Below are 10,731 nucleotides of genomic sequence, written 5' to 3' on the forward strand. Positions count from 1 at the left end.
ACTTTATCTTATGAAATCAAATCCATTTTTAGCTTGAACTCACTGCTAATGGAAGTGTTAAGAGCTCTACGTAAATGCTTCCATCCAGCAATAATAAAGGAGTAACTGGTGGTCATTAGATATGAGGACAGAGGCAATAATTCTATATAAACAGGTGAACTCTGCAGTTCTGAAAGGAAAGAACGGTGCATCTGGGGGTGCAAAAGCAAGAGGAGACATCCATTCAGGTTCATGAAGAAATCCATTCTGCTGCCTTGATTCATGCTGACTAGAAACTACTCTGAAGCAGCGGAGAAGCAGAGCACTGTCAAAGCAAAGTACCACACAGCATGAGCAGAAGTGCGGCCTCTGGATATAATGAATGCAAACCTCCCAGTTAAAGCCTTCTGCTCTCTTCCTTCAGGGAACCTCTGCTCCAACATGCCGGAGGAAATCTTACTTTTAAATAAGGTCAATCTCAGAGGTGCAAATCTAGTATGTTTTCAACCCTGGAAATACTTGCTTCTCAGCTTTATCAAGCACAACTCAGGTCCTGAAACTGACTACTGGTGAGTAAAGATTGCAACTTCCAATAAGGAATCAAGTATCAAATCCAGGTGACTTCATGCTTACTGCACAGTGCTTGCATACTGCAATTTCTGATGGTCTTTTCACCATATACAAAGATGCCTGTTTTTCTGTTGTTACTTTTTGGTCCAGCACAGAGAGAAGCAGGAATATGAAAACCCACACATGAGTCCAAGGATATGCAACCAGTTACAGACAGCTTATTGATGTTTAAGTAGCAGTGACATAATACTACAGATACTTTTCATATCTATGTATTGCAAAGAACAGCCTGTGTCCACATAGCTAAACTCCCTTATTGCCATCACCAGGGCTAAAATCAAACTGCCAGCTGGCCTGTGCCAACCAGAGCCATGCTTGCACGCTGTTGGGAAGGATGCTGACTGGGCCAGAGCTGTGCTGTGGACAACATTACAACTTGCAGTATGGATACAGCAGATGCGAGTTCTTTGGCTTCTGCCCCAGGCCTATTTAGCTTACCCATGCACACACACGTAGCCTACACAGCTGCAGAAATATTTGCAGACATAGGAGGGAGCAGAAAAAGGGCAGCAGGGCTACCTCCCTCTGCTGTACCATCAGTTTGTGCCAGCTCAAACTATTCAGGGAATTTCAGCTGCAACGCCACCATATGACAGCTAAACAGCCCTCCCCCAGACTTGCATTCAGAAGAAACACAGGTGTCAGTCTACTAAAGGTGATGCACCAGAAAACAGGAACTGAACATTTCCCACCAGCACCTATGCTTTGCCATCACATCCACAGCATCTCTCTGGCATGGACTTCAGTCTCCTCATTGCTGTGTGACTCCCCCCATGCAAGGCATCACCATGCAAAGATCCTGAGCTAGTCCAGATGAGCTGGAAGCACTGCCTGGCACAGCCCAGGGCACAGCTTGTAGCCCAGAAGCAGCAGAGGTGCATTAGCTAAGAATGAGAAAACAGGACACAGCACCCTGGTTAGAATGGAGGGCAGTTTGCATTCCCTCTCCTGGCAAGTCTCTTGACTGCAATTAGGAAAACAACTCCTATAAGAAAAAAAGTGTTTGTAAAGTACTGTTTTTGTTCTTTTCCTTCCAGTGTAAGAAATACCAGCTTAAGTTCCATAAATTTGTCAGGAACACCACACTTTTATGAAAAAACAGGAACACAGTAAATTATGAGCAACTTTACAATAAAAGGAACAACAACAAAAACCCTGCCTAGGTAAGGCCTTGAAAATTCCACTCAGGGCCACTCAGGCAACTTCTTTGCCTTTTTAGGCAGGTCAATCCTCCCTTCTTCTCCCTCACCTTCAATGTTCCTCTTAGACCTACCAGGGAAAGTTATAAGCCAAAAGCAGATTTTGTACACAGAGATGCACACTTGAAACTCTGATCCATGTTCTCCCTAAAAATGTTGCATTCTTCTACCTCTTCCAGAATTTATTAGATGTGGAGTACATGATTCAGACCAGAGAATACTGCATTCATAACAGATAGAGTTTCTGCAGATTTCTGAGGATGAAGACTATTTATTTCATTTCCACAGGAAATCAGGTAACAAAAAAGCATTAAAATAATGTGATCTGCGTTATCCCCTTAATAAATACTGAATGCACTAGTTGATTTCAAACAAATGCAACAAAAGAATATAAATCTCAAAGTGATTTCCTTTGAGTTGCATGAAAATATGCAACTGGATATGTAGGGGACAAAGATCCTGCAAGTCCTCCAGCCAAGAAAAAGCCTGCAAGATGAGAACACAGCAGAAAATCTGGAAGAGGGAGGTCACTTTTAAATACTCTAACTATGAGGAAATCTTCAGGGACACTGATCTGTAGTCTAGGCTTCTTTCCTTCCGCTGTTTGTTAAATGATGCAGTTCTGGGCTCTTCCTCCCTCACTTCAATTTTCTTAACTTCATCCAGTTATGGAGCAGTTAGTCCGAGACTTCAGAAAGAGCCTGCATGCTTTTCCAAGCTAGAAACAGTAAAAAAAAAAAATCTCTAAGAAGGAATGCAAAGATAACACTTCTGCATCTGGAAAATTTTTGGGATCCCCAGGAGTTCTTATGATGCTACATTGTGCTGAAAGGAATCCCTGGCTACACGCGTTAGCTGGGAGACCCCACAAATCTGACACACAGCAATGGCCTCAGAAAAAGAGTTTTCTTCACTGCTCTGCCCTGTTGACTTTATCACTGTTCCAAAGCACTCACCAAAAGCAACCTCAGGCTCAAACGAGCAACAGCCTTCAGCTTCCCCCACCCCTCCTTGCTCCTGGTATCCTTAAAAAGCCCACACTGTAAGAAATGACTATCTCCTGCCTTTATGTCTTCTCTCCTCTTAACCTCGAGCAGTGGCAGAATCAGTAACATCGTGTCACGAACATCTAACATATAGAAGCATGAACTGCTACAAGACATTGTCCTTTGATTGTGTGTGAGTTAGTGCTCTATTAGGAGATGATAATGTTGACCTCTAGTGACTAGTCTGGGGATACCTGGTGACACGATTACAGCCAAATGTTTCTGCGAACAGCTAGCCAAAAATTTCACTGAAGCTGGCACAGAAGAATAGTCATCCTCCTCATGCAGATGAGTAATTGCACATCCCTTTGATGGAACAGAAACCCCCAGCTGAAACAATGAGCCCAGAAAAGCTGCTACATAGTAGAAATTATGCATGCACAGATATATTTGAATACAGAACAATGGTGCACAGATGCCTTCAGCTGTACAATGGCTGCAACCATGAGAGAAAAATGCACTCAGTGAGAGGACTGGACAAAGCAGTCCCCAGAGACAGACACTGTGGTATAGTTTTAGAAGAATATCAGCGGGCGAGGAGTCAGTTAAGGAAGAGACTTGACATGAAACTGGTGGATTAAATCCATTTTCCAAAACACAGAAATGAAGCAGGAGGAGGTAACTGTGACTTCCTGTAAAAAGCAAGACAGCAAGGGAACGCTTCTGTTTCTTCTATTTCTTACCTGAAGTAACCTATTAGATGCAACATTTTTCCAGATTATTACTAACAGAAAGTAGTTAGACACAAATACTGGACATCAGCAATGTATACACTTGTTTTTTCAACCTCATCCATTCTGCATAACAGGACTACTTAATTACGTTTGAAAAATCATGTACAGTATGTTATGCTGCACATTCATAATAAATATTAAGTACAGAAGACAGATTTCTTTGGAAGTTACTCAGATCTTAGCCACAGTTTCAAAATAACAAGTACTCTATTTTCCTACTTCTTCAAAAGAAATGAAGGAAAACACTCTTCTCAGGAAAGCCATTCCAAGCATACCAAGAAAACAGCAGATTTTCAGGAAAAAGTTAGAGTATTGGGAAGGAGAAGACACTCCAAACTAATGACACAGCAAAGTGGCATACCAGCTTTCCTGCAAAAGGAAACAGGTGAGTAGAGCGTGCTTACCAGTAACAGTTCTGACATGGACTTGAAGTAGGGAGAAAATCTAGTTCCTCCTGAATTAAAGGTAGCTGTTTCTCGATGGAAAAGGACTTTTCCCATTTTTTGGAGAACTTTTATAACTTTTCTTGTAGAGCTTAACATCCATCTTAATATCACTGTTCACTTGCTTGCACTAATTAGCTCCAAACTGGGTGAAGACACCCTGCTGGCCAGCAAAAAGTAAACTAAAATGCACATTTTTCCACTCAAATACATAAGATTATTTTTTGTGTGCTATTTGGGTATTGTGTTTGCTTTGCACACAGCGGTTAACTGGCAGCGTGAAGACGAACTGGTACTGCCGTGCCCCATAAACGTTCCATTCTCAGTTTTCATGGCTTTGCTCTATAATGCAGCAACTTGAAGTCTGGGGTGTGTTTACATCCAAACTTCAGAAAGATTAAATTATAATTTGCATCTGCTTCAATTATTTGCATTGAATTTACTAAAATATTTTTAAACTGTCTTTTCAAAGAGATCGTTCATGCCTGAAAGCATCTTACTGTACCAACTCAGTCATGTGATAGTGCCGACAGAGGGAGACAAAGAGCAAGCTATGCCTCAGGCTGCATAAAGCACGGGTAGGACGGAAGTTTTACAATGAAATGCCTCATACAGCATTTAAATATCATTTAAAAACAAAATTAAACTGTCATTTAAGTAGGGGATTTAAAAAAGAAACAAATGAAAAACAAAATGCTAACAGGCAAGAGCACAAAATAAATATTCTCTGCAAACACTTGCTTTAATTTTCCGGGTGTAACTGATTACTTCCGAACCCTTACCTAGTAGCTTAATTTTCAAATTTTAACAAATAGTCATACACACATACCTTATATATTTGTGCAACATTTGTAAATAACTGCAATCCTTTTGTTAGGGTTCCTCGAGGTATATTCTCTCTCAGCTGGTTTTGTTCTCAGCACATGTAGCATTTGGGAGGGAAAGGCAAAGACATCACTTAGCATATCCAAATGCATCGGGTCACTAGCTGTGCAGGATGCACATCCTACGCTTCACTGGCAATCCAATCCAATACCAGCATGTACAGCTCATGCTAAACCTCTCTGATTTTTTAGCATATTACTTTGGCTGAGAAAGAATTAAAGTAAATGTTACTTCCTTCCCACTGACCTATGGACTTGGGTAGTGTTAAATAAAGAAGCTACTGGTTTAATCTTATGAAGATGGCAAAAATAAAGCCATTAGCTAAATGAATGCTAAGAATGCAAACTGAGAAATGTTCACATCGGGAGGGACTCAGCCCTTTAATCAAAGCTTTCCCCTCCAAACAGAATTCCCCTCCACCCACCCCCACCATTCTTTGCCAGTTCGGTTCCTTCAGTGTGTACCAGGGACAACTTCCAGAGAAGTACTGAGTTTGCCTCCCAGTCTGGTTGTTTTTTACTCAATGTTCTATACTTGGAGTCTACGCTACTTAGGTCACAGTTCTACCCACAGACAATCAAAACTCACATGAACTGGCACAGCCACCAAAATAATCAGCACTATTGTGCCCCTCCCAGCTCCTTCTCTCGTGCAGCACAAGCGTGAATGTAAGCAATGGCTGGACTCAGAAGCCACAGTGATTAGCATCTCCCTGCCCTTGGCACAGAAACCAGATCACTGCTTACCTAGACACAAGGGAGATGACTTTCACTGACATCTAGAAGCTGTGAGGGATTCCTTTGTCCTATGCAATTATAACTACCACTAAAACTCACTCAAGAGTGGGCCGTTACACAGAAAAGGCAGGGTTGAAATCAACTTGCACACAGGTTTTCCCTAAATAGAGGATTCTGAAAAATTCAAAAGCGATATTGCAACTTGAAGGAACTCAAAGCCTTATTGAACATACTAGACTTCTGCAGCATGACTTCATTGTTTTCCTTTAAAGAAAAGGCGACAGGTTTTTCCAGGGAAGGAAGATCCCTGAACCTTGACTTGTCCTATCCTCTAGTTTCGTTTTCTTGAGTCTGCAAGGTACCAGAGCAATACTCCAAGTGAAGCAAATGACTGAGATCTTGACTGATTAAGCCTTTAGTTTTAAAAGACAGCTTGTCATGCACTATTTGCTGTTTCATTGCTGACTTGAGTACACTTAGTTCCTATGCTTTTTCTTCTTCCCCATCTGCCCGTTGCTCCAGCTTCTCACTGACAGTTGTGCATTTCCAACACACACATCTTTTATATATTAAGAACTAAGTAAAAGCAGCATAAAATATGCAGAGTTTTTCATCAAAATATCTGAAGTACCACTTACTTATTAATTTTTATTTGTGAGCTTAACTTAAAAGCCTCCATTTTTAACACGTAACTGTATTGTAACCTAGAGAAACTAGAAGCTTGATGGAGAATTTCAGATTCCTTTGCTATGGCATACAGTGCTTTGCTTATACTCTTGACAGATCTATGTGAACGAGCAGAAAACCATTCCTTCTTCATAAACCACTAAAATTATTAAATCCAGAAAAATACGCAGCTATAGCTAAAACTCAGTAAATTTGGAACTGAGTTTGTACCTAAAGTATATCAAAGTTTCCTCTGAACCAATGCAGGGAAGAATGTTATCAGTTAAGACTAGTTAGTTGATTTATTTCTCAAGCTAGCAAAACCACACACACTTGGCATGAAAACAGATTTAAAACAAATAAGATTCATATGTCCTTGCCTTTGACATTGCTGCTTGTTTCTAGCCATTTTTTAAAAGAGATAACTGTTCCCCATTTCCTTTTCATGCATGTGTTACGATTTATACCCACAGAACAGACAGAAAACAAATCATTGTTTTACAAGCTCCTTTTATCAAGGCATCTTTGAGAATAACAAGGGTTATTTGAAGTAGTATGAATACCCTGAACTCCCACTGACTTTGGGTAGGAGTCAAGCTCATTCACATGAGCAGTTACTCAAAAACTCAGCACCTTACAGAGGAAATCCCTGCATAGCCATCAAGTTACTTCATGTGCTTTCTGTAACAAGACAGGCTGCTTTGAATAAAAACAGGCTGTGTCTTTCACCAGCCAGAACAAGGAACTGATTCAGGAGTAGAAGCATCTTGCTTTACAAGCGACTATCACAGGTTGCACACCTTGATCGGTCTGATTGGCTTCCCCTCATTTTCCTAAAGTTTTAGGCAACCATTGCAACCGAGGTAATTGAGCATGTGTCATCCAATAGGATTATTTCAAGAGGTGCTATTTATAAATTCTTGATAAGTTTTAAGTATCTTTTATGCTTATACTTTCCACTTCATTAGTATCTTACTTTAAGATCTTACTAAGATAAAAGAACATATTCAGTACATTACCGTGTCCTAGACACGCTTAATACTAGATCCAGACTCAATGTGAGCCCCTGTAGCCAGATACGTATGTGCATTATAGCTCACCCACAGAAGGCATTACCATTTGGTTGTAAGAAAGCACTGTAAGGAGCAACAGCAAAGCATGATTACTTTGCGAGCAAGTGCAAAGCTGCACCCTAAGCAACCATCACAATGGGAGGTTTTGATCCTTATCCCATTTTCCTATTGATGACTTTGGTGCCTGTCAGACTGTAGCAAGATAATTTAGCTCGTTAAAACAGCAGAAAACTAGCAAAATAATTAATGTTTTGCTGCTACTGAGACTGCAGTGAGTTTGCAGTGACTGGCATTTCTACAGACCTCCATTACAGACAGCTTTCACCCTTGCACACTTTTCAAATACTAATCCTGTTAGTTGCTTTACCAAGTATTTTGACAAGAGCATTTGTTCTGCAATGGTCAGATACGCAAGTATGAGTGGAAAAGACAAAGGAAGTTTTAGCTGCCGCTTCACGAAGAGCGGCACACTGTGGTATGAAATATAATAAAAATAGATTGAAAGTTATTAGAGGTTGGACAAAGAACAGATATATTCACGTAAGTGGAGGAACATAAGGAAGCCACAAGACAGAATTGTAACAGCTCGGTTACTAAACACACTAAACTGAGTTAGTGCCTAAGCCCTTTCAGAGGCCAGTCCAGCCCTGGAGTGGGCTGCGGCTGCCCCCTCCATCACCTACGCGTCCTGGCAGCAGAGGACAGGGCCAAACTCTTTGTGTAACGCCAGGACGGCGCCTTCTCCAGACACAGGAATTCCAGTGACACTGCCATGTCCTACAAGCGCACAGTGCTGTAGTATTACTGCCTGATGCTTCCTATCAGTCAACTACAATCCCTCCTCTGTTGCCAGTCCACGTTAGCTGCCAATTGCATCGTGACAGCAAGTAAGCTGCAGTCTCTGCATCTCAATTGAAATTCGCCTTCTGAGATGCACAAACTACTGCCAACAGCCTCCACTAGGAACTAAACAGTATGCTGCAGTGACAGCGCCTGCTTTTAGCTGGCAGAAACAGCCAGATTGGAATCATTTTGATACTAGCTGGAAAACATACAGAACTATTCACCCCACCCCCCAAAACACCCTACAAACACAGAGCCCCAGAGCAAGTGATCTGAGGACCCGGAAGCCCCTTAGTTTACTGCTGCGAGTGAATGGGACCACTTTAACATCCTAGATCTCAACTAAGATACACAAATCTCCCACTGGGTGTGCAGGGTGTCAGAAGTGCAGAGCTCAACCCTTGGGAACAAACAAAAAAGAATGAATCAAAGCTAAAAACACAACTTGTATGTTCAATGCTAGCTTAAACACGTTTGTATCCATCGATTAAAATAAGGTTCGGTTTAGCTTTCCTGATCAGCAATGGCTGAAACCATTCCACCATAAAACATCCAGCATTGTTCCAGAAAGCCTCAAGCACTACAGTAAAGCCAATACCACTCTCTGGGAAACAAGTTGCCATGCTTGGGCATTTGAGGGACTTGCCCACTCAGTAAGGCTGAATAAACTAAGAGCTTGGGCAATTACTAATCTCTAGAAATATCCAGAGTTCCATAAAGCCTTTGATATAAGCAATCCATAGGATGCCATGCACTGCCTTCTGCTTTCAGGATTTGGGATCATGTGCTTACTAGCAGACTCTGGCTGGTCCCATATTGCCCTCTATAATCCCAGCATTTATTGGGGTGGAAAGGGAAGAGGGAAAGATTTATTTACAAATGATTACAGAGAGAACTTTGACTCACATTCTGAAGATGGAAAGTCTGTATACCAATGATGATGCAAGTCTACTGGCAAAAAAAAATCAAGCCATTTGAATATAAATAAATAAATAAATTCCCATGAAGACAGAATATGTGGATCTGAAGAAACCTGAAACAACAGCTGAAAGAAGATTTGCCTGATTTTACTAACATTACCATCCTCCAAGAAAGTAAGCTGCATGTTATTTTTTATTAGTTATTTAATTTCATCTCCAAGAAGAAATAGAGATAGTTCTGTAAAACTGGCTAGGAAGGTTCGTATTTTGAAAGATACAAAGCTAGCGATTGAACATGTAACATGACTTGCATGTTTGTTTGTTTTTGCCTCCTTCTCTTCAAAACAGAAGAGCCAAACCAGGGTTTCCCACAAAAAAAAAAAAAAAACCATTATCAGGTACCATCTTGCATTTCAAGAGATGCGAGATCTTCAAGCTCACAGAATACGCAATACTTAAAACATACGCATGGCTTACTACATGCAGCATTATTTTTTTGGGAAAAAGCCAAGCTGGGAAGAGAATCATTGCCTTCCCACTTCTCCCAGTAGAAGTCCAGGCTGCATTCCATATTTACTGAGCTCCCAAAAATCAAACTGGGGGACCTGCAGTTTCTCTAACAACAATTAAGACACAAGTTTAGTTCTAATCAACACAAGAGCTTCTCTCCTGGCCCAGAACGTGAGAACTGCATTGAAACAGAAGAGCAGAGCATCCATTTTTTCCACACCTTCCTGCAGCAGACATGCCTACTAGGCACATAGATACAGATAGCTGGAAGCAAACTCTTGAGCTTTGCATTAGATGCAACATCTCATTTGGGAAATAAAGAACAGTTCATAGAATTGTAATGCAAAAAATTTAATTTTTTTAAAAAAAGCATTCACGATATGGAAGGACACAATACAAAGTTCTCAAACAACACAACACAAACAACTTGAAAAGCCTTTTTTTGGTTGGAAGCAATTGTTTAATACAAAGACTAGATGCCAGTACCGCTTATTGTATAAAGCTTATGACAATGTATTCAGATTGATTCCCTGAAAACCTCCTCTCTTTGAAGAAATACTGAATATTAAGGTCACAGCTGAAATAAATTCAAGAAATTCAGGGTTGTATGTGTCTCCGTCCTCTCTTCTAAACATTGGGATTGAGCTTAATGGTAGAAAACGGATAATAAAGGCACACTGTGGATTGAAAACAAGGCTAGAGATTCTAGCCTTTAACCTTTCTGGCTTTTCTCTGGGTGTCTTGTAAACATTCAAACATACAGTGAAAAAATCCAACCCTCTCAAGGTGGTGCACACTGAAAAAGACTTCTGAATGAAAAAATGTAAACTACTTAAATTATAAAACATTGTTTGTATACTTATGCATTTTTTTTAACCGTTTCCTTAAAAGACTTGAGATTACACATTACAGAAATGAAGTACCTTTCAAAGTTTTGTGTTATTTCACTCTGGCAGAACTACCATAAAATGCATACTTAAGATCATTGCTCACCTATCAGTTGTGTTGATTGTGGCAAAGGGCAGATTCACTGCTAAAAAACTGAAGTTATTGGCCAAAACCATGT

This window comes from Cygnus atratus, chromosome 8, assembly GCF_013377495.2.
Source record: "Cygnus atratus isolate AKBS03 ecotype Queensland, Australia chromosome 8, CAtr_DNAZoo_HiC_assembly, whole genome shotgun sequence".
NCBI lineage: Eukaryota > Metazoa > Chordata > Aves > Anseriformes > Anatidae > Cygnus > Cygnus atratus.